We start from the raw sequence: 24,234 nt of genomic DNA, 5'->3' as shown, positions 1-24,234 counted from the left end.
TTTATGACCTGCTTTCGTTGACATGTTAATTAGGCTGGTTCTCTGTCCTTCACATTATAATACATGACATAGCATATCCATAAATTTTAGCATTATCTACAATGCTGCACTTTTGTTTTGGAATCTGGCCCATTTCTGAATAAACATATGCTTTTTTCAGAAAGAATGAATATGGGTAAACCTCTTTGAAGACAGAAGTATGTAACTACATATATGGAGACTGGAAATTCCTAAGCAAAAAAGAAAACATAGATACTTCACTGCAATTATTTCTTCTGTTCAAGCATTAAATGTCTGTTGTTTGAATAAGTTTGCATTATATCAACTCAGGTTATAAAAATTATTCAGTCTAAATATTTATATAGGTTATCATTCTTATCCTAGTATAATTGGTTGTGCTTTTTAGTATTTTATTGCCTTCTGATTACACCTGACTTAACTTGACTAAACCTGTCATTAGGAGTGTATAGCCTGCCAGCTTTCTGGAGGCATGTATACAAATATAATTGAAGTACTTTAAATAAGGAAGCAGTTGTATAATTTTCTTTACCAAAGTCAGCATTTTCAAACTAGTGACCTGTTTTGCACAGCATAATAACTGTTTACGAAGCACATAATTATGCATACATTTAATACCTAGCATCTCCTTAACAGAAGCACAGTAGGGTCCTCTGTAACAAAATTCTACCTACTCATGTAATCATACTGATGAAGCCTACAGGTTGTTTTATGTGATTGCTCCAAAGATTATAATTTCACCCATTTTCATCTACCAAACATTGCCTGGTCTCAGTTCAGGGATAACACAGCTGTAAGCTCATTAGGTTATAAAAATTAATTATAATATTGTTAGAAACCAGAGACAGTAAAGCCCCCATTTTCTTCCACCATGATCTGTTTGGCCTTATGAATAGCATAGCCATTGTGATAAAAAGTCAATTGTTCCCACCAATTATACCTGACAGTTTTTTAAATGTGTATTTCCACCTTTTGTATTACGTGCACACACTAGTGTTTGGTAGACTAATCCTTTATACAGTTGTTTCTTCAAATCTCCATTTGAACTGATGTTACATTTTCAGGACTTTGTTTTGATAAAAACTTGCAAACAAAAAAAAAACTAAATACATTTTCAAAATACCCCATCCCCTATTAAGTTATGGCAACTGCATAAAAATATGTACATCTTCAAAAAATGAAGTTTAACCCTCCAGATAAGAACAACTGTTGCAAATTGACAGCTGTGCCCACAAGCATTACCTAACATACAATTAAGATTATCCATGCTAAATCAATATTTTCAAGGGTTAGGAATATCTGTAAGGAGTAAAACATTTGGTGTAGGCTTCTAACATTAAGCAGTGCTACTTGTATATGCTTTTGATTGTGTTTGGCTATGTGGGTAATTTGAGAAGGATGATCTTACCTAGAAAAGGCCCTATGGGTTGGAGAAAAGTCTTAGCCAATATACATAATCATGTAGACAGAAAGATGTAGTCCATGTCTAGCAAAACAAATGGGACTGTTGACCATCTCTTCATAACCTGATATATATTGCATCCCCTAAACTGACACCACCCCTTAAGCTTTGGCTTGCATTAAAGCATCATTTTTTGGCAATAGTAGGATTCTGCTCTGTGCTAGTTTCCCTTTCTTTCCAGATGCATATTCTGAAACTGCCATCATGTCCCTCTTTATATGATATAAGGAACTGCATTCCAAGTCATTTACTCTCATGTGTATAATAACTGAATTATATGTGTAGCTGTGGTGAAGGGACCTGAGGGTTTTACTAACAGTATACATTACCGCAGAGCACAGTTTCACCAAGGCTTTTTCCACATTGAAAATTCTTCAGCAAAACTCCAGACTACAGTGATGCTTTCTTCAAAAAAAAAAAAAAGACTTCATTAATGTATTTATCTGCAACTTACTATTTTTGTCAGTGGTCATTGAAGCTTTTCATGATGTCTCGTACTTTTGGCATTTTTTTTTCAACAGTTTTGTTAGGTGCATTTCTATATTGAAATACATCTTTTTGACAAAACAGAGCCAAAGTGAGACAACAGTGAGGATTGGAGTTTTTCCCTTTTCCTATTGTTGTGCAATCTCAGAGTTGATTTATATAAGTTGCAGGATATGTGGAGGGTGCAAGGCAGCTTGCACCACTGCACAAAACATTGCCTGGATTCATGAAGCACCATGCAAGAATAAGGCTATTTTTGCATAGAGTGGTTCATGTCCATTTAGGATAGCAGTGCTCCTTGCATATGCATGAAGGTGCACTGCTATCTAAACTAAATGGACATGAACCAGGAGCGAGCGCAAGTGCCTGCACCTGTAACATGCCCCCTTCACTCTGAAAGTGCCGTGCGGCACTTTCTGAAACAGATAAGTGTCAGTCTATATAATATTAGAGCCTGGCTCTAATATTATATAGTAAATGAGTGTCCGCAGACACTGAAATGTAAATATCAACATTTCAGTGTCTGCAGACACTGAAAAATAAAAATAAAAACATAAACACCTAGAAGGCAGCAGCCTTCAAGTGCACACACCCAAATGTATACACTTTTGCCCTACATGCATGGAAGCAGTAGGGCAAGAGGAAAGGAATAGAAATTAAAAAAAGTAATATATTTTTTTCTTCAAATAAAACTGAAGTTTAAGTGGTGTGTAGCTTGTTTGCATGGTGCACCACTATCCTTAGCCTGGCTGATATCCTGAAAATGATAGACAAGTGCTACTGTGATAGAAAACATCATCAAGCTGCTGTAGCATAGTGGTGCTGCCAGGCATAGCCTGTAGAACAGGCTTGGCTCGAATCTCCCCTCTGACAAATTATTTAATAAACTTTTAAGGAATTTGAATGATAGATGTCAATAATATGGCTCACATAGAGCACAGTAGGGGTGGGAAAATATAAAATATAAATGTTTAAAATAATTTATAAATTTAATAAAAAAATAGATTTAAGCAATGCTTTGCTAGTGTAAGCATTGCTTACCTGCTTTCAGCTCTGCTTAGCTGGTGTAAGCATTGCTATGCGGATTTGCATCGAGCTAAGCATAGTGCACCATATTAAAACTGGCCAATCAAGGAAAAAGCATGGGAAAACTGCCCTATTTAAACCACACAGGTGGGAATACAGCCATAACCATTTCGGATTGCACACAGCAGGACCAAAATGTCTGGCACTGGTGAAGGTGTGCGCTTCCGAGTGCAACGTTGGGGCATCCAGGAGTCCAGGGTCATGGTTGGGCTCCTAGTTAAAAACAATGATGGCAGGCTGCTGCAGGGCCAGTGCCAGGGCTTGCAGTACAAAGCAAAGGCCTGGGACCTGCTTGCACGTGATCTCTTCAGGGCCACTGGCATACCCCAGACTGGTGAGCAGGTACATCATCACCATAATGACCTGAAGTGAAGGAGGGGTGCACTCTTGGACCAGTGGATCCAAGAAGCCCGAGCGCAGGATGGCCCACCTGTCTGTAAGTATGCAGTCTTATGTATCTCTAACTAAGTATAGAAAAAGTTAACTTGTGACTGTGCAGGTGTGATTAATGTGTGATGTCTCCCCATGCAGCTGCTGCAGAGTGGTCCCAGAATGTTGAGGCTCATGCCCAGCGATTGGCCTGGCTGCATCGGCAGTATGGTGAGTACAGAATACCTCCTACTATTAGCAGTAAAAAATCAAAATTATAGTAATGGTAGTACTGCCTGTATATATAATTGTGCTGTAAAAGTCAGGAATAAATGCCTGTGTCAGGCTGCCACTGTTACAATGGAGTATTCCCAGCTGCTGTGTAATACAGATATCAGTAGCAAACAAGGTACAATATGCAGGAGAGGAATATTAAAATATGTATGAGTGTGTCTGAGGGAACCTGCCAAGAAAGTGCCATGTCAGGGCTAATGCAATAGTTAGAAATGAAAAGCATTCCCCTGTGCAGATCATGCAGGAATAGTAATTGTGGATTTCTGATTCATACACAGATATGTATGTCAAACCTACTAAAGGTATCCCAAACACTGGTATGTGTCATCTCACTTGTACCTGATAAATAGAAATGTGTATGTCCTGCAGAATGCATTAACTGAGGTGAACTGATTTAGCACTGCTTGTCTAAATACTTTAGAATGGGCATGTCAAATAACTGGAAAAAAAGCAACAGTACATATTCCCATCAGAATGTGTTTTACTTGTTTATCTGCCAACCTTGTCCTGTGTTAACCTTTCAATTTCAGCCGTATGTAACTGTGAGTGTACTGAAAAATGTATAAGGCTAACAGGTGCAGACTTAAAACCTACACTGTGTACTCAGGAATCTAAACTGCAGTATGTAGTATACACAGACAGTTACTAGACCACCTAATCCACAATAACCTGCTCTCTACCCGTCAACATGGTTTCAGACCTTCCCATAGCACTACCACTGCCCTCCTTTCCTTTACAGATTGTAGCAACAGAAACCGTATCTGCAATTTGCTACCTACTGCACTATTTATCGATCTGTCCAAAGCATTCGATATGGTAAATCAGCAAATTCTGATAGATATCCTCAAATCCCTGTCCTTGCACTCACTCTCTATCAAATAGTTCCAATCCTACCTAAATACAAGACAACAGGCTGCACTTTTGCGTAACACTCTATCTACCCACCTACCAGTTAACCTCGGTGTACCTCAAGGGTCCATATTAGGACCTCTCCTTTCCTCCATATTCATCAATGACCTTCATCAAGCAATTCCCCAAGCTACTTCCATACAATATGCTGACGACTCTACACTTATATGCTCCGCTAAAACCTCCTCTGACCTTCACTCCATTACCCAAAATGTCTTTAACACAATGGTTCACTTATCGTTGCCTACTCTTAAACCCCAAAAAACTAAACTCCTCCTTTTCAATCCTAATCTGAAATCCACCCCCTTAGATTTTTCTGTTTCTTCCACTAATGGCACCATAATATCACCCGACCTAACTCCCAAACTACTTGGTGTCACCATAGACAACAATCTTTCCTTTGACATACACATTAACAACACAATTAAATCTGTCAACAACAACCTTGGCTCTATGTACAGAATAAAGCCCTTCCTATCACCCACAGCTAGAAGTACTATTGCACATACTCATCTAATCTCTACACTCCTCTATGCCTCTTCCATTTTCACCAACCTATCTAAGGGCAACCTCAGTAAGCTGGAAAGCTCCTACAATAATTTAGCCAGATTTGCTACTGGTAACTCATTTAAAACTCACCACTGTGTTAACTTAAAGCAGCTTGAATGGCTGGAACTACAGAATCTGATCAAGTACCACCAACTAATCATTACACATAAAACTCTCTATCAACCTTCCAATACTCCTAGTCTCTCTACCATCATCACTCCCTATAATAATCTGAAGTCCTTACGCTCATCTCAGAAACTTCTAGTCAAAACAACTAAATCAAACAACAGGGCTGGGGATTCTCTTTTCTCCAATACTGTGGGAAAATTCTGGAATCTTCTCCCCTGTGACCTTTCCTCTATTTCCTCTTTATCACTCTACAAAAAAAGACTGAAACTTTTTCCTCAAAACACACTGGTCATGCCACTGTACTAAACCTGTCTAAACCTGTCCTCTTCCCAAACTATGCTCTGTCTCCCCTTTTTTTTCTTTTAACAAATCCTTCTGTCATTTCCTTTTTAACAATATATAGCCACTTTGCTCTGTATCTCATTAATTTCTTCTCTCTCTCACTTATTTGAAAAAAAAAAATTAAATTTTCTTTGTAACTAATTATTACTTCTACCGATCATTAGCGGCATCTTTTATTGTGTAATGTAGTGTACATGGCATTAGACTGTATACCGCCTGCTTTATTTTTCTTTGCCATTAAGTGATGTACTTCACCTGTATTTTTCTTTGCCATTAAGTGATGTACTTCACCTGTACATTGAACTAGATTGTATGCCTGCTCTTTGCATTATGAAATGTACCCCATGTAATTTTTTGAAACTCTAGTGTGCATATTAACTAGATGTGTCAGTAATATAGTATTATAACTTCAGTTTTTTTTTTTTTTTATATTTCTTTTTTAATTATTTATGTTAACAGTTTGTCATGGAGCTTATCTCCCCGGGCCACTACTGAAAATGGACATATATCCAGTTAGACTAGCCCGGTCAACAAATGTAAAATAAAAGCTAAATAAATAAATAAATAAATGTGCAATCCAGCTAATGTACATGTTTCACAAACTGTGACACCAATGTTTGTTGTCTATGCATAATTTGTACTGACAGTGGGAAACAGATAATGCAACAGGTCATAATAAAAGTACTGTGCACAAAAATATGTAATAGATAGAAATGCCACAAGCAATATGCAACACCTCCCCAGTAGCTCAGTCTGATAAAGACTAGGCCTGTAGTTCAGTTTTGCACACACAGCACAGTTCGAATCCAGAGACCGCCACTAACATCTCAGTCTGGTTCTACAGTTGTAAACTGCAATCTGAATAGAAAAATTAATGTACTGCAACACATACAGGCCACACAAGTAAAGAAATCTGAATAGAAATACTAGTATGATGTGTATAACTATGAAAGGTGTACATGTACAATTGCTGTGTTGGTCACCCTCAGTCCTACAAATAGATGCAAGCGAGTCATCCACACTCTGTAGTCCGGCCCAGAGAAGCCCCTCAAGGGTCACGCTGCCATGGATAGTTTCCCCAGTTGGCAAGAAACATGCACATGGAGAATGTCACAGTAGATGTATGTGAAAGGCACAACACACACTCCAGGGCCTGCAACTAACATGTGAATCTGAAATATGTGTAGAAACAGCAATGTAATGTGCACACAGTTCATCTGCACAAGTCCACAGGTAAAGAAATTTGTATAGAAACAGGTCTGATGTGTATAACTAAAATAAGGGTGCAATTGTTGATATCTACAGCTGTTGGTGTGCTGTAACAGCCCCATAGCCCAGTTAGGGTATAAGTGTGGTCAGAATGTATTAGTGAATAGTAGTGTACTGACAAATATACTTGATAGCAGTTGTCAATTGAATCTGTTCCCTTCCCCCACCACTCAACTGACCCAACCATCACACTGGATCCAACATGGGTATGTTCCTAAACAAACCTCTGCTGTTGGGACCATTGTTCCATTTGATTTATCATTGTTTAAACTGTGTGCATACTAATATTCCCTGTTGAATAATCATTTTATTGCCTGCCTAGCATACCACTAACTGGCATGCTGTTGCAACCCTGAATGCCATTCCATATATGCATGGGTTCTGTTTGCCATGGCACTGTTATAATTGCACTATTTTGGATAAATGGGAATATCCATGCATGCCATTATGACTAATGCTGTAATATGTTGTGCATGACTAACCAATATTCATTGTTAATTTCCATGCCATAGCACATATGGGAAGGCAGATCCCAGCAGATCCACCTCTCCCACCCCACCTGGCCGAGGCACCGGGTCCCAGAATGTCTGGGACCCAACCAAGACTTCCCTCATCTGCTGGTCCGGAACCACCCTCAGGTGGAACCACTGCAGGGGGTGGGGCTTGCCCCCCACCCTGCAAGTGGGCGTGGTGAGGACATTGTCACCTGGGATGAGGTCTGTGGCATGGTGCGCAATGTCCCCAAGACAGAGCTGGATGACTGCTTGTGCCAGGTAGAGGGAAGGCTGTCACAACTAGAGGGGCAGGTGGCCCCTCCAGCCCAGCCCCAGCACAGCCACCTTTGGGACTGTGAAGAAGTAGTGGTGACTTCCATTGGGTGGGGACATCAGTGCCACTACTACCATCTCGGGGGCTCATGAGCCTCAGATTTACAACCAACCTACCTGTCAAGGTGTTTACCCCCCATGTTTAATTCACCTCCCCTGTCTGCTGTCTTGTCTATCTGCAAATGCAACCTCTCCTTCCAAATATCCCTCAACACACTTACCAATAATCTTTCCTTAACATCCCACTCTCGCCTTAAAAACAAAGGCATCTATTCCACAAAAAAAATCACGTCCCATACATATCTCTGCATTTCGCCCAGAGACATGTACCCAGCACACACTCTAACCCTACCAATCATCCATATTGTATGATGCCCACACACCTCTCTGTATGGTGTGAGGCTCCAAATTCTAAATAGCCCACACAGAAAACAGCTGTTGCTGCCAAAGAAATGCAGAGCTATGGTCCTTTCCTACACCCGTCTGGCACATCCCTACTTGTTTCTACTCTTGTTTATCCTCCTGCTTGCCCCAGTTTCACCACTTTCCTATCTCCCTTTTTTCTTTACTTTATCTAAAATTAGCGCATGTTTAAGCAGATGTAAGTAGCTGTAAGTGGGCGTAAGCAAAGCTAAGCTCAAGTAAGCGTTGCTTTGCTAAATGCAAAGCCATGCAAACTCACTTAAACTGCTTTAAAGTGCCTTAATCACTCTGTCTCCAACAGCCCCTGTTCTGCCCAGGAACAAAACAATCAGCCCTTGCAAGTCTCAAACTCAGGACACTGCACACTATAGCCAAAGTGATTTACCACTAAATCATTTCAGATGCAAATCAGTCTGATATTTTCTCAGGCATATGACACCACACACAAGTTTGCGTATATAGAAATGTTTATTTGTGTACTATTTCAGTTGTATATGCTATTTCATATAGCAGTTAGATGTTTGAAATAAATAATAGCTGAGTAATGCACCCCTCAAACAAAACATTTGATGCAGTAATCTGAAAGCATCACATATATCTATATATATATATATATATATATATATATATATATATATATATATATACATGTATGTCTACAGATATACAGACAGACACACACACACACACACACACACAGACACACATATATATATATATAAATATATATATATATATATATATATATATATATATATACATATATATATATGTGTGTGTATATATATATATATATATATATATATATATATATATATATATATATATATATATAAAAATACATGTCCCCTACTGTTGAATGACAGTGCTGCATGATATGTGTGAGAAAACATCACACATATCTATACACACACACACACACACACACACACACACACATATATATATATATATATATTAATATACAGTAGTAAGCAGGTGCAAAATGGACAGTTATGTCTAGTGTGAAATCCATGTTGGGAACACATTGCCCTTGTTTGTGAAGGTGATATTGGTATGTTGGGGAAGGATAGTAGGACACGTGGTGGGTAAACACGTTAGATGGGTAGTGGTGTTTGGAAAGTGGAAGCCCATGAGCCCCCAAATGGAAACATTGGGACCAAGGTCCCCACCCATGGGCAGTCACACCTCCACCTCTTCATGGCCCTGAAAGTGCCTAAGCTGGGGGCTGAGCAGGAGGAGCAGGCAGACCCTGTAATTGTGTATCGAGGACCTCAAGGTGGTGTAGCACATCCCCCAAGTCTCTGTGGAGCTCCCTATGCATCAGACCCTGGACCTGACTTCAGGTGACAGGATCCTGTCTGTGTGTGCTCCCAGGGTGGAATGAACACCATCCCCTGAGATGGTTCCACCTGAAGGTAGTGCAGGACCAGCAGATGATAAGGTCCCTGGGTGGGTCCCTGATGTGCTTTGGCCTGGTAATATGGGCAGATGAGGTGGGAGAGGTGGTTCTGCTGGGAACTGGCTTCCCAAACATACTATTGTGTCACAGTTATAGAACATATGTGGTTAGTAATAGTCCACACATTCCAGGATTACATCTAAGAGCATGCATAGATATCCGCATTAACACAAAACACCAGATTTGGAGCAGTCACATAGCAAACAGAACACATGCATATTTGGAATCATAGTGGCCATTACAATGGCATGCAGGTGTCATTGTTAGCAACAGGCCACCAACGATAGTGTTTCAACAGAGAACATGATTAGAAGCACATTGCACAATTTGTTGTACAATACGATGTATGTCCCAAGAGTAGGTTTGCTGTAAACATACCCGTTAAATTGTGTGTTCAGATTATTGTTTCAGATATGGTGGAGGGAGACAGATATGTCAATAAACAACTATTATATCCTTGCAGTATGAGGTCCTCAGACCTTTTTTCCACTTTATGTATTTCAGGCAATATGTCTAGAGAGCGTTTGCCAGTCTATTCCCCCCAGGAAAATGAGGTTATAATAAACCACCTGGTGTAGAACTAACACACCCTGTTTGGCCATACAGACCATGATCTGCAGGAGAGAACCACCCTGTGGAACAAGCTCGCCCACAGAGTAAACAATGGCCTGCATAACCGCAGTTATGAGCAGGTCCAATATCGTTGCACTGACCTAATCCACCATGGCCATCAGCATGCTGCTGCAGTTAGGAAGGACCAGCTAGCCATGGGGGGGTGGGATCATGCCATCCAGCCCCCCTGACACATGTTGAGGGCACCCGCCCTCCAGCAAAGACAACACCCAGAGGATAGCATTGTGGAGGTAGGTGCTACCCACACAATGGATGAGGAGCATGCAGGTAAGGCCCCAGGACTCATCAGTAGACCATTGTTGCTTATCTATCTGCATCTGTAGAGTTTAATCATGCATATGTGAGACAAAATATATATAGTCTGTTGCTGCATTGTAATAATAAACAGATGTGCATAATCTGTAGTTTTGTGGGTTTGTACTGTTGAGGTACTGAAATGCTGCTCCCACCCTGTACCAGTGCCACAGGTGTGGCTACTGACATTACATCTCTCACATAACTATGTAGGTCCCTCTGGTATACTTCTGGGGCAGCAGCCTGTAGCTGGTGAGTATGTTGTTGTTTGTTCAGATTTGCCAATACACTGGCCATGTTAATGCCATGGTATTTGCCATGCACACATTTAACACACCTACCCATAATGTATGCTGTATGTGTGCACTTATTGTTGCTTTTAACTGCACTGCATCACAGAGGTCGCCATGGTGGCCTGTTTGGAGGGTATGTAAGAGTCCTGCAATATAACTAACAACCTGTCATTGCAAGATGAACATAATGGTTGGACAAATGGCCTGCAGTAGGAACATGTCTAACACATCACCATTATATAGTGGTACAACAGTGTATATACCATTATTACAGTGTCAACTGTTACAGATCTACATAACGGCATATCACAATACCAAACTCCACAACCCTTACAACCTGTAATGTGGTCCTAACATGAGCAATGAATGTGTAATATGTAATCCTATGTTAGGACAGCAAATACGGGGGAGCCATCCAGGACTGTCCCACCAAGCACACATCCTAATGGCAAAAAAGGCATGAGGTTCACATCTCACCCACTGTACATAATAGCCACCAGTATCTGTAAGCATTACAGTGTATGTGGTGCATGTGCCTGCTGTACAACATGACTGTACAATGAAGTACACATCTACTATCTGTAGATATGTACCTGTGACATAGGTTCGTAGGTATGTAGTAGACTATCTTCACGAAGGCATATATTAGCCTAGGCAAGTTGTGCAGCTTTCACCACCCCATTGGTTAGTCTCCTAAGCCCTAGTTCTAATAGTTAGTACCCTAAGCCCCTTTCTAGTGGGGCTGCTGATGTGATGCCTGGTGTGAATTGTCTGTGTCCCATCCACTCATCAAGGTTCCTGTTGAAGAGTGTCAGTGAGGAGCTCTGTCTGATGTACATTGGGACTCTGTTCCACAGTAAGGCAAGGCTTTGGGATGGCACTCTATCCCCCCAGCATGTTGTATTCATTGTTGTGATGAGGTTCATATCCCTGGAGTGTGTAGTGTGACTCAATTTTGTTATCCTTAGATGGATCATGTTCAACAGCTATGTGTTGGACATGGCTCTGTATGTTAGGCAGAGTGTGCCTCTGAGTAGGCGGTATGCAACAGAGGACAGATTTAGTTTTACCAGTTGTGTTGCATAACACAACTGTTTGAGGCCAGTAATCCTCGTGGTGAGGTACCTCTGTGGTCTCTCCAGCTGCTGGATATGCATAGTCGAGTACATCCAAAATGGTGCATTGTACTCAATGATGAGTCTGATGACTTAAGAGTAGAGGGCCACCACTACCTCTTTTGATCCTGATGTAAACCCTTTGTTGGTTAGGTGGGCCACATCGGAGTTCCTAATCACTTTGGCAACATGGTTGTCAAAGGAAAGATGACTATCTACTTGTGTCCCCAGATCCCTTATTTCCTTGTCAGTATTTAGGGGGTAAAACATATGTGGTGGTCTGTGGGTACTTTGTTTTCCCCAAAGGGGATTACTATGCATTCTTTCACATTGAGCTTGAGGCCATGATTCTGACACCACACATCTGTCTCATAGAGTCCCTTCTGGAGAATATTTGTGTCATCCAGGGATCTATTATGGCAAACACGTTACAATTCCCAGCAAACTTAGTCAACCACAACCCTCCTGTGTTGGCATGTACTTCTCAGAAGTATATACCAAACAGGAGGGGCCCCAGGACTGAACACTGGGGGACACCAGTTGTTACCAGTTTAGAGTCTGACATGTAGCCAGCAACTCTTAATTTGTGGGATCGATCTGTGAGCCAGTTTGCAATCCATCTTGTGATGTATGGATTTATTCCCAGGTTGGTGAGTTCATCTATGATACCTGACTGGGGAATGGTGTCAAAGGCCTTAGTGAGGTATAGGTAGGCTGTGTGGAGCTCCTTTCATTCATCTGTAGCCTGGGTAACTGTCTCAAAGAAATCCACCTAGTTCATGAGACATGATCTGCATTTGACGAAGTCAAACTGGGTGTGCTCAACTGTGTGAAGGTTCCCAATGTCTTTATTGTTGACTTCCATTGTGGTTGGCTCTATTGCCTTGCAGATTAGACTTGTCAGGCTCATAGAGCAGGAATGCCAAGGACCTTTTGTGGCCCCACCCCTGTGGAGTGGGAAGAATGTTGCTGCGCAACATTCTATGGGTACATATCCTGTAGAGAGGATGTAGAGAGAGGTGTAAGTATCCTTGATGAATATGGATACATCCCCACCCTATGTGCCATGATCCAGGTTCTGATGCTGGAAGGTATGGAATGAGTAGTATCCTGGTAGTGCTAGTGTGCTCTCTGGAGCCTTGAACTAGGTTTCTGTTACTGCACTATCAATATTTTCCATACCGAGAAGTGCCTCGAGTGTGTGCATTTGAAGGCTGAGACTTCTGGCAATGAGTAGCATTTAGCTCACTTTGTGGTTATTTGTGTTGATTTTGGGGTTTGGTTTGTCCTAAGTGACCGGTGTTCCACACCTGAAGTCAACACCTCATTGGTCTGATCCAATCATAAGATAATTACCCTACATATCCACATTCTGCCCCCATTAAGGAAACCATGTAAAACATTTCTCCAAAGCCAACTTCATGCTTCTTAAGACAGAGTTGGTGAACTTCATGATACCCATGCAGATGGACAATACAGTTACAACTACTGAATCCTACACAATTGCACTTTGTAAACACTTACATGAGTGCATGGATCATGCTATCCCAAACAGAACCAAGACGCTATCCTCCAAAAAAAAGGAAGCCAATCTGGTGGTCCCCTGCCATAAACAAACTGTACAACAGAAGGAAGAAACTGTTGCAAAAGACAGTAAAATCCCATGAGCTGAAGAGCTCTCTGGTCAGCCTCAGTAAGAAGCTATGATCCCTGATAAAATCCTCCAAAGCTAGTTACGAAAACAAAATCGCCACTAATTCTAAAGACAACCACAAAGCATTGTATAACTATGTCAAGAATCTCAATGGCAACAATCAGATCTGCTCTGAGTTACAGCACAATGGCACTTAATATACAGACCCAACTGATATTGCCAACATCCTGGCAGATAGGTTCAGTGCTAACTTTACCCCCCTCTCACCCATTAAAGAGCCCATCTCTATACTGGAAGAATGCAAAGCTCCTGCAAGCATGGCTGCACAGGTAAAAACCACACTCTCCAAAGCCAGGAACACAGCATCCAAGGGACCAGACAACATCCCAAGCTGTGTTCTACACGAACTACAGAACAAACTGGCACCACACATAAGTACCATGTTTAATCATAGCCTCACCTCAGGCTTTGTGCCTGCTGAATGGTGCACATTGACGGTTATCCCACTACACATGGGGGGAGCCACCATGGACCCCGGGAACTAGCGCCCCATTAGCGTGATGAGCCTGGTCTGCAAGGCCATGGAACGTATCATCATGGAACTTATAAACAAAGACATTGGTAATCTCCAAACTCTGGACCCCAACCAGTTTGGGTTTGTAAAAGGCAGATCATGTCTCCTAAACCTGATAGACTTCTTTGAAGCAGTCACCAAAGCCGTAGACAAGGGTAAGGTGGTTCACACAGCCTATCTAGATCTTGCCAAGGCTTTCGACACCATCCCCCATTCTGGAATTATAGATAAACTCACTAAACTAGGTATAAATCCCTGTCACAAGATGAGTTGCCAACTGGTTTACTAACAGAACCCACACTGTGAAAGTAGTAGACTCCAAATCTGACTTCAGACCAGTGACAAGTGGAGTACCACAGGTTCAGTCCTGGATCCTGTCCTGTTTGATATCTACTTCTCTGAAGTACAGGCTAACACAGACAGTCTTTGGCTAATGAAGTTTGCAGATGACTGCAAACTAGGAGCCATAATCGAAACTACTAATGGTGTGGACATCCTACAAAAGGGCCTCACTGAGACAGATGCCTGGTGTCAAAGCCACAAGCTCAATGCCAAAAAGTGCATTGTGATCCCCTTTGGTAAAAACTCTGTACTCATGAACTACAACATAGGCGGTACTATACTTAACACCAAAAGTGTGATAAGAGACCTTGGGACACAGGTGAACAGTAGTCTCTCCTTTGATAATCACATTGCCACAGTAGTCAGGAAATCCTTCTATGTGGCACACCTCATCACAAAAGGTTTCTCATGCAGAAAAAAAGAGGTCATTGTTCCCCTCTACTCATCACTCATTAGATCCATTATATAGTACAATGCCCCTTTTGGTATGTACCTCACAAGACATCTACAACAACTGGAAAGGCTGCAGAAATACCTCACAAAGAGGATTACCAGCCTCAAACACATGCCCTACACAGACCGTCGAAAAAACTCAAGCTTTACTCCGTTGCATATCACCTACTCAGAGGTGATCTCTGCCTAACATACAAAGCTATGTTAAACCCAGAGCTGTTGGACATGCTCCACTTAAAGAAATTCCAATCCCTCCGAGCTACATGCTCTAGGGACCTAAACCTTGTCACCACAATAAACAGAACATGCCAGCGGGATAGATTCCTGTCCCAGAAACTTCCCATACTTCGGAATAAACTACCTATCTATATCAAACAAAGCTCCTCATTAGCACTCTTCAAGAAAAATCTTGATGATTGGATGGGAAATAGGAAATTCACCCTGGGGATCACTTCTGTGTCTCTGCTCAACAGTGGCACAGGAAAATACATTTCTTGGGTGGCAAAAGCCAGAGTACCTTTTTGGTTGGGCTTGTATAGGCCCCAGGGACAATAGCCTAGTACCTACCTATGAACCTATAAACCTATGAACCTTTGAGCCTTGCCTAAAAAGGTAATATGGGGACAGCAAGAGCCTTGGCCATTATTCAGAAGTATAGAGGTGACAAGTGCAAACCATCTCTAGCGAAGCAATGAGGCTTGTCTATCATGTCATCACAGGCAGACAGAGACTAGATCCCCTTTGAATGACACCAGAAGCTCTGCTAATTGTTGAAGTTTTCATCTTTCTGTTATATTGCAGTATCATGTAGGTGAAGGTAAGCTGCTACTCAAGGTCAGGGTCATACCAGCCTAGACTACATGATCATAGAGCTACTATATATCTCTTGTCATGTTGTCCTGGGAGGTATGTTTCAGATCATTCACACTGACATGTACAAAGAACACATCATATATGTACCTGTTCTGGAGTGATGTAAGTGCTTGTGTTATGTGGCGGATTATAGCACCTGACAGACAACTGACAGTAACCTTCCCCTTGTCCAGCCGAGTGAGTGGAACATCTGTGTGCTTGACTATGGAGTCACCTATTACTAGTGTGTTGGGTATGTTGTTTTGACTTAGGGCCTGTTGTGAGGCACACTGCTTTGCTGTATTATGTGTTTTCTGTCGTGTGCTTGGAGGTGCATGTTGCTTGCTTGTCTGCTTAGGAGGACACTCTCTCTTTTTCAGATTAATATTTGTATTCTCAGACTATGGTAATGTGTATTTATGTGTGTGTTTTGCTGGTGCTTATATTGTAGGTCTATGTGAGACTGTTGGTTTTGTGGTTGTACAACCCTACTCCACTTGACTGTATTGTCCAGTATTGGATTGACAGAGCTTAGCCACCAGTTTGACCCTGTGTGTGCCAGCATGTGGTGCATCAACCCATATATGATATGGTCATGGCCTATGCATACAATACACTCACAATACACATAGTATGATAAGCCTGCTGTGGTTAGCAAATGTGAAAAAAACCTTTGGGCAAACTGTCAGCGTATAATGTCTTTATTGTACTCTGTAACTCCATATTGCTTGCTGAAGTGTAAAGACATACTTAGTTTGGATTAAGAACCCCACACTTGCCAACTGTGCGTGTGTGTGTGTCTGTCTCTCCCTGGGGAGAGCAACCTTTTTGGAGACTACTCAAACCCATTAAAATTGGTATATTCATCTTTGTCAAGTCTGATGATGTCACCATCCTACAAGTATACCTGTGGAAAGGAGAAACCCTAGTAATGTGTGTAGCACGTCATGTAAACGTGTACTGCTGTAATATCATAATGTAGTTAGGTATGGATTTGAATCCTGCACTTGCCGAATGTGTGTGTGCCACCCTGAAGAAAAGCAACCTTTTTGGAGACTACTCACACCCCTTAAAAGTGGCATATTCATCTTTGTCAAGTCTGATGATGACACCATCCTACAAATATACCTGTGGAAAAATGAAACCCCAGTAATGTGCATAGCACGTTGTGTAAATGTGTGCTACTGTAGTGTCATAATGTAATTAGATAGGGGTTTAAATCCCGTACTTGCCAGCTGTGTGTGTCTCTCTCTGGGAAGGAGCAACCTTTTTGGAGACTACTCATACACCTTAAAAGTGGTATACTCATCTTTGTCAAGTCTGATGATGTCACCATCCTACAAATATACCTGTGGAAAAATGAAATCTCAGAAATGTGTATAGCATGTCATGTAAATGTGTACTGCTATAGTATTGTAATGTAGTTAGGTAGGAGTTTGAAGCCTGTACTTGCCAATTGTGTGTGTCTTCCTGGGGAGAAACAACCTTTTCGGAGTCTACTCACACCCCTTAAAAGTGGCATACTCATCTTTGTCAAGTCTGATGATGTCACCATCCTACAATTATACCTGTGGAAACATGAAATCCCCATAATGTGTATAGTGTATTAGGTAAATGCATACTGCTGTAGTATCGTAACGTAGTTAGGAAGGAGTTTGAATCTTGCACTTGCTGACTGTGTGTGTTCCAGGTGTGTGACACCGTTGATCAAAGTGGAGTGGGTATTGATTTTTCTAGTGTATGACATATCACAATGACAACTGTATGTGCATTACACATGTAAGGTAGCTGTGGGGCAAAGCCATATACATACATGTGACCTCAATTATTTCATAGATGAGTACTCTCCTTTCTCCATGAAAGCATCTGTTATCTTTGCCAGACCGTATCACTTCTGTATGCTTGTGACAAGCTTAACCACTGCAGTAATTCCTAAGCTACGTCTTCTGTTTCACATCCACTCATCACAGTTTCTATTGAAGAGTATGAGTGAGGGTTTATGCTTGAGGTATATTTGAATCCTGTTCCAAAGCAAGCAAAGTCTGGCAAAGTGTGCAACAACCTCTATGGATCTGCATGCAAACCCTTTATAGCTTATGTGCTCCACAGAGGGATTTCCAAAACCCTTTGGTAATGTGATTATCAAAGGAGAGATGACTAAACACATGGCTTTATGTATACATTAGTACCCGTTCCACATTTTGGGGGCTACTACCTATGTGGTACTCTGGGGATACTTTGTTTTCTAAAAGTGGATAACTATGCTTTTTTTGGCTTATAGCTTTACAGTATGAGTTTGACACCAGGTATCTGTCTCTATGATACCGTTTTGAAGGATGTGTGTATCATCTGGAGAATAAAGTATAACCCACAGTATGCATTTTCATCAAAAGTAGGCAGACATATCCCTACTGTGTTTGCTTGTACCTAAGAAAGCTATATGCCAAACAGGAGTGGTCCCAGGACTGAGTGCAGGTGAATACCACGTGTTACTGGCACAGAATTGTACATGGAGGCTGCAAATGTTACTGCATGTCCTACATCTGTACGTCAGTTATCAATCCATCATCTAACAATCGTTTATGGTCAGTCTGTTGAGGTTATGTATAATATCAGAATGTGGGATGGGTATGAATTGCTGGTGAGCTATAGCCTGGCTGTGTGGACCTCCCCTCCCTCACCTATAGCCTTGTTTACTGGCTTGAAGTCTACTAGGTGTAGGAGCCATGATCTGACCTTTAGAGAACCTTAGTGGGTATGGTGCAGTGTTTGCAGGTTCATATTGTCTCTATTAATGAGTTCCATAATGCTGTGCTCCATAGCCTTCCAGATAACATTTGTCTGGCTTATAGGGTGAGAGTTTCCAGGATCTGTTGTAGTTCTACCCTTAATCAATTTATGTTAACATTTGCACAGGGTGTGATGAGGCTGGACAGGATTAGGAATAAGTATATTAGAGGGTCAACTCAGGTTTGAAGGTTAGTAGACCAAGCCAGATAGGCAGGATTAAGTTGGTTTGTACATGTGCTGTGGAGGGATGCAGAGTATATTGTGAAATAGATGCTTAAGGATGAAGCCACCAGGTAACAGGAAAAGAGGAATGCCTAAGATGAGGTTTATGGCTGTGTGAGAGAGGACATGCAGGTGGATGGTGTGACAGCACAAGATGCAGAGAGCAGGAAGAAATGGAAACAGATGATCTACTGTGGCGACCCCTAATGGGAGCATCCGAAAGGAGAAGAAGAAGACGTTGTAGCTCAACCCTTGTGGACTGTGAATACCATTACTGTGCATCATTCCACAAGTATGTAACCTCTATACAGGCTGCATCTGGACAGAGTGTTTAGTTGAGTGGTGACTTCATATGTCATCTTGTTTATGACACAGCCAGGGACACTGTCCAGTACCATTGCCACTGTGGTTTGGACTTTGGTAAAGAGATGTTTTAACTAGAGTGTCTGTGAATCATCAGGTTTTACATTCTTTCGGTCTGGAAATGTGGCCCTTGTGTAACGACAGGGTGGTGAAATCTGCATTCAAACTGTCTGACAAGAAACTGGTAATGTCAGTCAGATAAGTGTACTTTGAGACCATTTACATTAACTGTCACCCGATCTGAGATTTCCCCTGTAGATTATAAACAACACTAAAGAAAGCTTTAGTGTTGTCTTTGGAATCCTTGCCATTTTGTATTTTGAAGCTTGCCTTGTATGTTTAATGAGGGCTTGCATTTTCCCAATGATACTGACCAGAGATGTTATCCCTTCTTGGTATGTAACTTTTTTTTGGTACAACTTCACACCTTCTATTATATATTTAGTTTATGGCAGGGATCCATTAGACTAATGCACTTTTACTTTATAAGTGTTAATTTCTTGTGTTTGTGATAGCATGGTCCATGAAACCATGTAGGTGAACAGTGTGCATTACTAAAGGATTATGCAGCTGGGACAGTGTTAACCTTAGTAATGCAAACCAAGGACAGATAGCAACAATAGCATCACCCGCAGCACAGTGTCAACCCGTGTCATACACACACATGTGTACACAAATTCAAAAATCTGTGTAGTACAATGCATACTGGCCACCAATAGAAACTATGGAGTGTTAACACTGGCAAATACAGGGCATGTCACCCTGCCCAATGTGTCCAATATACATGTACATGCAGACAGTGCACCTCCACCATTTTCACAAATGGACACCTGCAAATGTGTGTTGCACACACCCCACACTTACTGTCCACTGTATATCGCATGCTGACACAATCACACACATCAGCCAAGTGGCACATGGGCAAACAAAACAGAATTGGAATAAACTCTGGTGAAAACAATACAAGATTGCTAATTACAGCTTTAATGTATCATGCCTGCTCAGCTACACCTTCAAGGATATCATTACACTTTACTGCTGACAACATGCTACACATCCAACTATTGCTATACTTTATTAAAGTCACCCTGTACATCAGCACCATGTTAGCCTGTTCCTGCATCAATGTTACAGATGACAGGAGGTGGCAAAGGTTTCATTATATGCACAGGGTGTGCTGTTGGTTTGCCAGAGGCCTAGACTGAGCCATACAATTGACATGTATGTGTGAGTGTGTGTGTGTGTGTGTGTGTGTGTGTGTGTGTGTGTGTGTGTGTGTGTGTGTGTGTGTGTGTGTGAGGGCCATCAGTATTGTTATGGGCAATGTTGATGTCATGTGTGCGGGTATGTGTTTGTCCTAGGTTTCTGGTTTATGTGTGTGCGTCTGCATGCACACAGTCCCACCATGTGGCTGCCATATACAGGGATTTGTGAGTCTGCTGCTGTTATTGTTGGGCAGCTGCCACCAGGCTCATGAGCAGCTCCTCCACTCTGGTGAAGGGGGGATGGATATTAACACCACCCCCTGTTGCAAGCTGTTCTTTACTCACATCAGCGACACGCTGACGGAGATGCCTGCAAAGATCACTGCAGTGGTGGCGTACCTGCTCATATGTGCATTTATGCAGGCCTATCTCATTGACCCTGCTGACAAGATCTTGCCACATTGCAGTACGCTCCTGCTCATCCTGGCTGGTTCGTGAAAACATTAGACGGTAGTGCTGAATCATACTGCTAGTGATGATATCATCTTCAGCACTACTGTAACTCAAGTTCCTGTGGTGGGCCATGATCTTTGGAAGACATAAATACAAAAATAGGTCTGAGCAAGTCATATGCAACATTTAACATTATACAGTACAGATATCACTGAACTGCCATATATAGCAACCTATAAGCTAACCGAGAGTGAAACACTGTAACTGCCACTTATCACTGGTCACCCCAGAACTGCTTGAAAATGCCTTGCTCACTCTCTATCTAATGAACCATGTTCTGCACAGCAACAAAATAAAATCATTATATAAGACTATACAAGGGTACCTGGCACACTGTATGCAACACGATGCACCACCTAGCCACAGCAGATATACATCAAGCTGATGTGCAAAAAATTATATCATCCATCACAATCAGTGTAAGGTCCAGTAAATGTATTACTATTATACCACACAACTTGTTAATGCCAAACCTGTGGCCAAAATATATGCACAATTGGGAATATAGGTCACATACCGCTGTTGTACACTATGAATGTTGCTAGATACGCAGTTATATGTATTACCACACATATGTCAAAGGACATGTTACAGACATACCCACACACACATCAGACATAATTACAGGACACAAAGGTATGACAACCAAGATAAGCTTTCAGTGTGTACTATACAGTACTGTGTGTTAGTAATTACACAACCTTAATCTTGAGAAATGTAATCTGTGATGAATACAGAGACCACACAAAACAGTGGATGCAAGCAATGTGGACATGCACCATACTTTGCTGTACAGGTCCAGAGCTTCAAATAGTACTACTGTACACACAGGATTTGCATTCAACATCAGTGCCAATCAATAATCATAGACGTAGTGCTTTAGCCCCCAATGACACACCCTAGTTAAAACCAAGGGACTTAATCACACTGTATGCAATAGCACTTGTTCTGCCTAGCAACAGAATACTCAGCTTTTGCTAGGATCAAAGCAAGGACCCATAATACCACAACATAAAAAGTTTCCCACTAAGCTATCCCACAGATACATATCTTTGACGTATTCACAAACATATTGAACATCACAGTCAGTCAACAGTACAGAAAATCTATTTCAACAAGTAGATGTAGGTGTAGGTGTGTAGGAGTATATATATATATATATATATATATATATATATATATATATATATATATATATATGTATATATATATATATATAGATAGATAGATAGATATAGATATATATCTCTATATATATCTATATATGTGTGTGTGTATATATATATATATATATATATATATATATATATATATATATATATATATATATATATATATATATATATGAGAGAGAGAGACACACACATATACATTTCACCTTTCATAGTGAGAATATCAATTATACAAAGGATGTAAGGTGTACAGTAATGTAATAAAATTGCACAGTCTTGGGATAAATGCATTGAAGGTGTTCACAGCCCAGGTAGCTTTAGCAGGCCTTATTGGCTTCAACATTGCAAACTGAACAAACCACCCACAGTGTTTAACCACCACATGTCATATACCAGCACTGTATGCTGTCTTGTTTGTCACACACTAAAACCTGCATACAAATATGTGCATACTAACCTTCACCAACATATATATCTCCCACTTAGCAAACAGTTGCAATATGTCCCCTGCTCTATGCACATATGCAGATGTGAATATATATGACACATATATATTTCTCTGTATGTGTGTGGCATACACACACATGGTCCACACTGTTATAAGTCCCTGGGCCTCACAGCTGAAATGTTGGGTCTTGCTGCAACACAAACAGGTGTCACATATGAACACAGACTAACATTAGGGGGGGTATATATGGCAACAGATTCTAGATAAGCATACTAGACTGCTACAGCAATTGCCAATGCTAAGCTACACTTTAATATGACTATCATGCATGTGTTGTTCTGTCACACCCATGTTTATATAATGTCAGCGCTAATCCCCCCAACAGCCATTGGCCACACTACTGTATAGAACACAGATAACATGGATCAGATATTTGACAGTTAATGATGAGCTACACATTTCACAGGTATGTCCCACTACCCACAGGTAGACACAGTATTGTCCATAGCAGTAGTTATGCAGAACATCTGTGCATAAAGAAGTACTGCTGCCACATATGAATGTTTCACATTATGTAGACTATTCTTCAATAACATCTACTACATGCAAGTAAATACATATGTGTCACATACCTTTCCTTTGTATAATTTGGTAATATTTCTTTTTCCTTTTCTCTGTCTTGATCTCTCTGTCTATCTCTCTGTCAGTCTCTGCAATAGAGTGATTGAGTTTGTTGGCAGAGATTGTAGCCTAGCATGCTTTTGTAGGAATTTGCACATGAGCATGTGATGGCCTCTGCACCAATTAGTGGCCACCATTTGCTAATTGCATGCAGCCTGCTGTGTAGTAATTGCAGTAATCACTGTCATAGCAAAACAGTACTATAAATTGCTGACTCATGCAGGTGTGGCCCTTTCAGCTTTCCAAGATGGAGATCATCCTTGTTTGGTGTGGACATCATTGTTTAAGACAGAAGGTTGGTATAGTTCTTATATCAGAAACCCTGCACACACAGGTATATTCTACATTTGGCTAGGGTTGCAGAAGTACAGAGACCATAAGTAGTATTGTGTGGATTTTATCTTGTTGGACTTACAGGGTTGCTGTGTACATGTTAGTTTATCAAGGCAAGTAGTCTGTCTGCGTAACTCCCAACTGTGGACCTATCCACATGATAGCCAGAGAATAGCATGTTATTTTTTGTCTGTGCACCACACAAGTCTTTTCAGCAATAGAGCAATGGCATTCTTACAGTTGGTTGCTACCAGTACATGGCTACAATCATTTGTATTTCAGTGTTGTATTCCTACATAAGGGTAAGCTATTTCCACAGTGTGTAACAGTAGAAAGGCTAATATGCCTCTGTGTTTCTGCCTCTGCCAGACCTCTCAATTAATCAGGTACATATTTGAACAGAATCAGGGAAAAGTCAAGAAAAAGTCAGGGACAATCAGGTACACCTTTAAAATATTAGTGCCATTAAGTTGAAACATTGAGAGAATCAGAGCATATGAATTAATACACCTTTTCTGAAGTAAAAGAAGTGTCTAACTCTTAATTATTGTCATTATTCATTAAGTGTAATTCACCACCTTTCTGCCCAAAGTCAGTAGTTTTAGGAGGGATTCAGAGAGACAGAGCTAAAATTTGGGTCAAACTCAGGGACATCCCTAAAAATTAGGGACA

This window comes from Protopterus annectens, chromosome 10.part0 (genome assembly GCF_019279795.1).
Source record: "Protopterus annectens isolate FY-2018-M chromosome 10.part0, PAN1.0, whole genome shotgun sequence".
Lineage (NCBI taxonomy): Eukaryota > Metazoa > Chordata > Ceratodontiformes > Protopteridae > Protopterus > Protopterus annectens.
Note: the sequence above shows the minus strand (reverse complement) of the source record.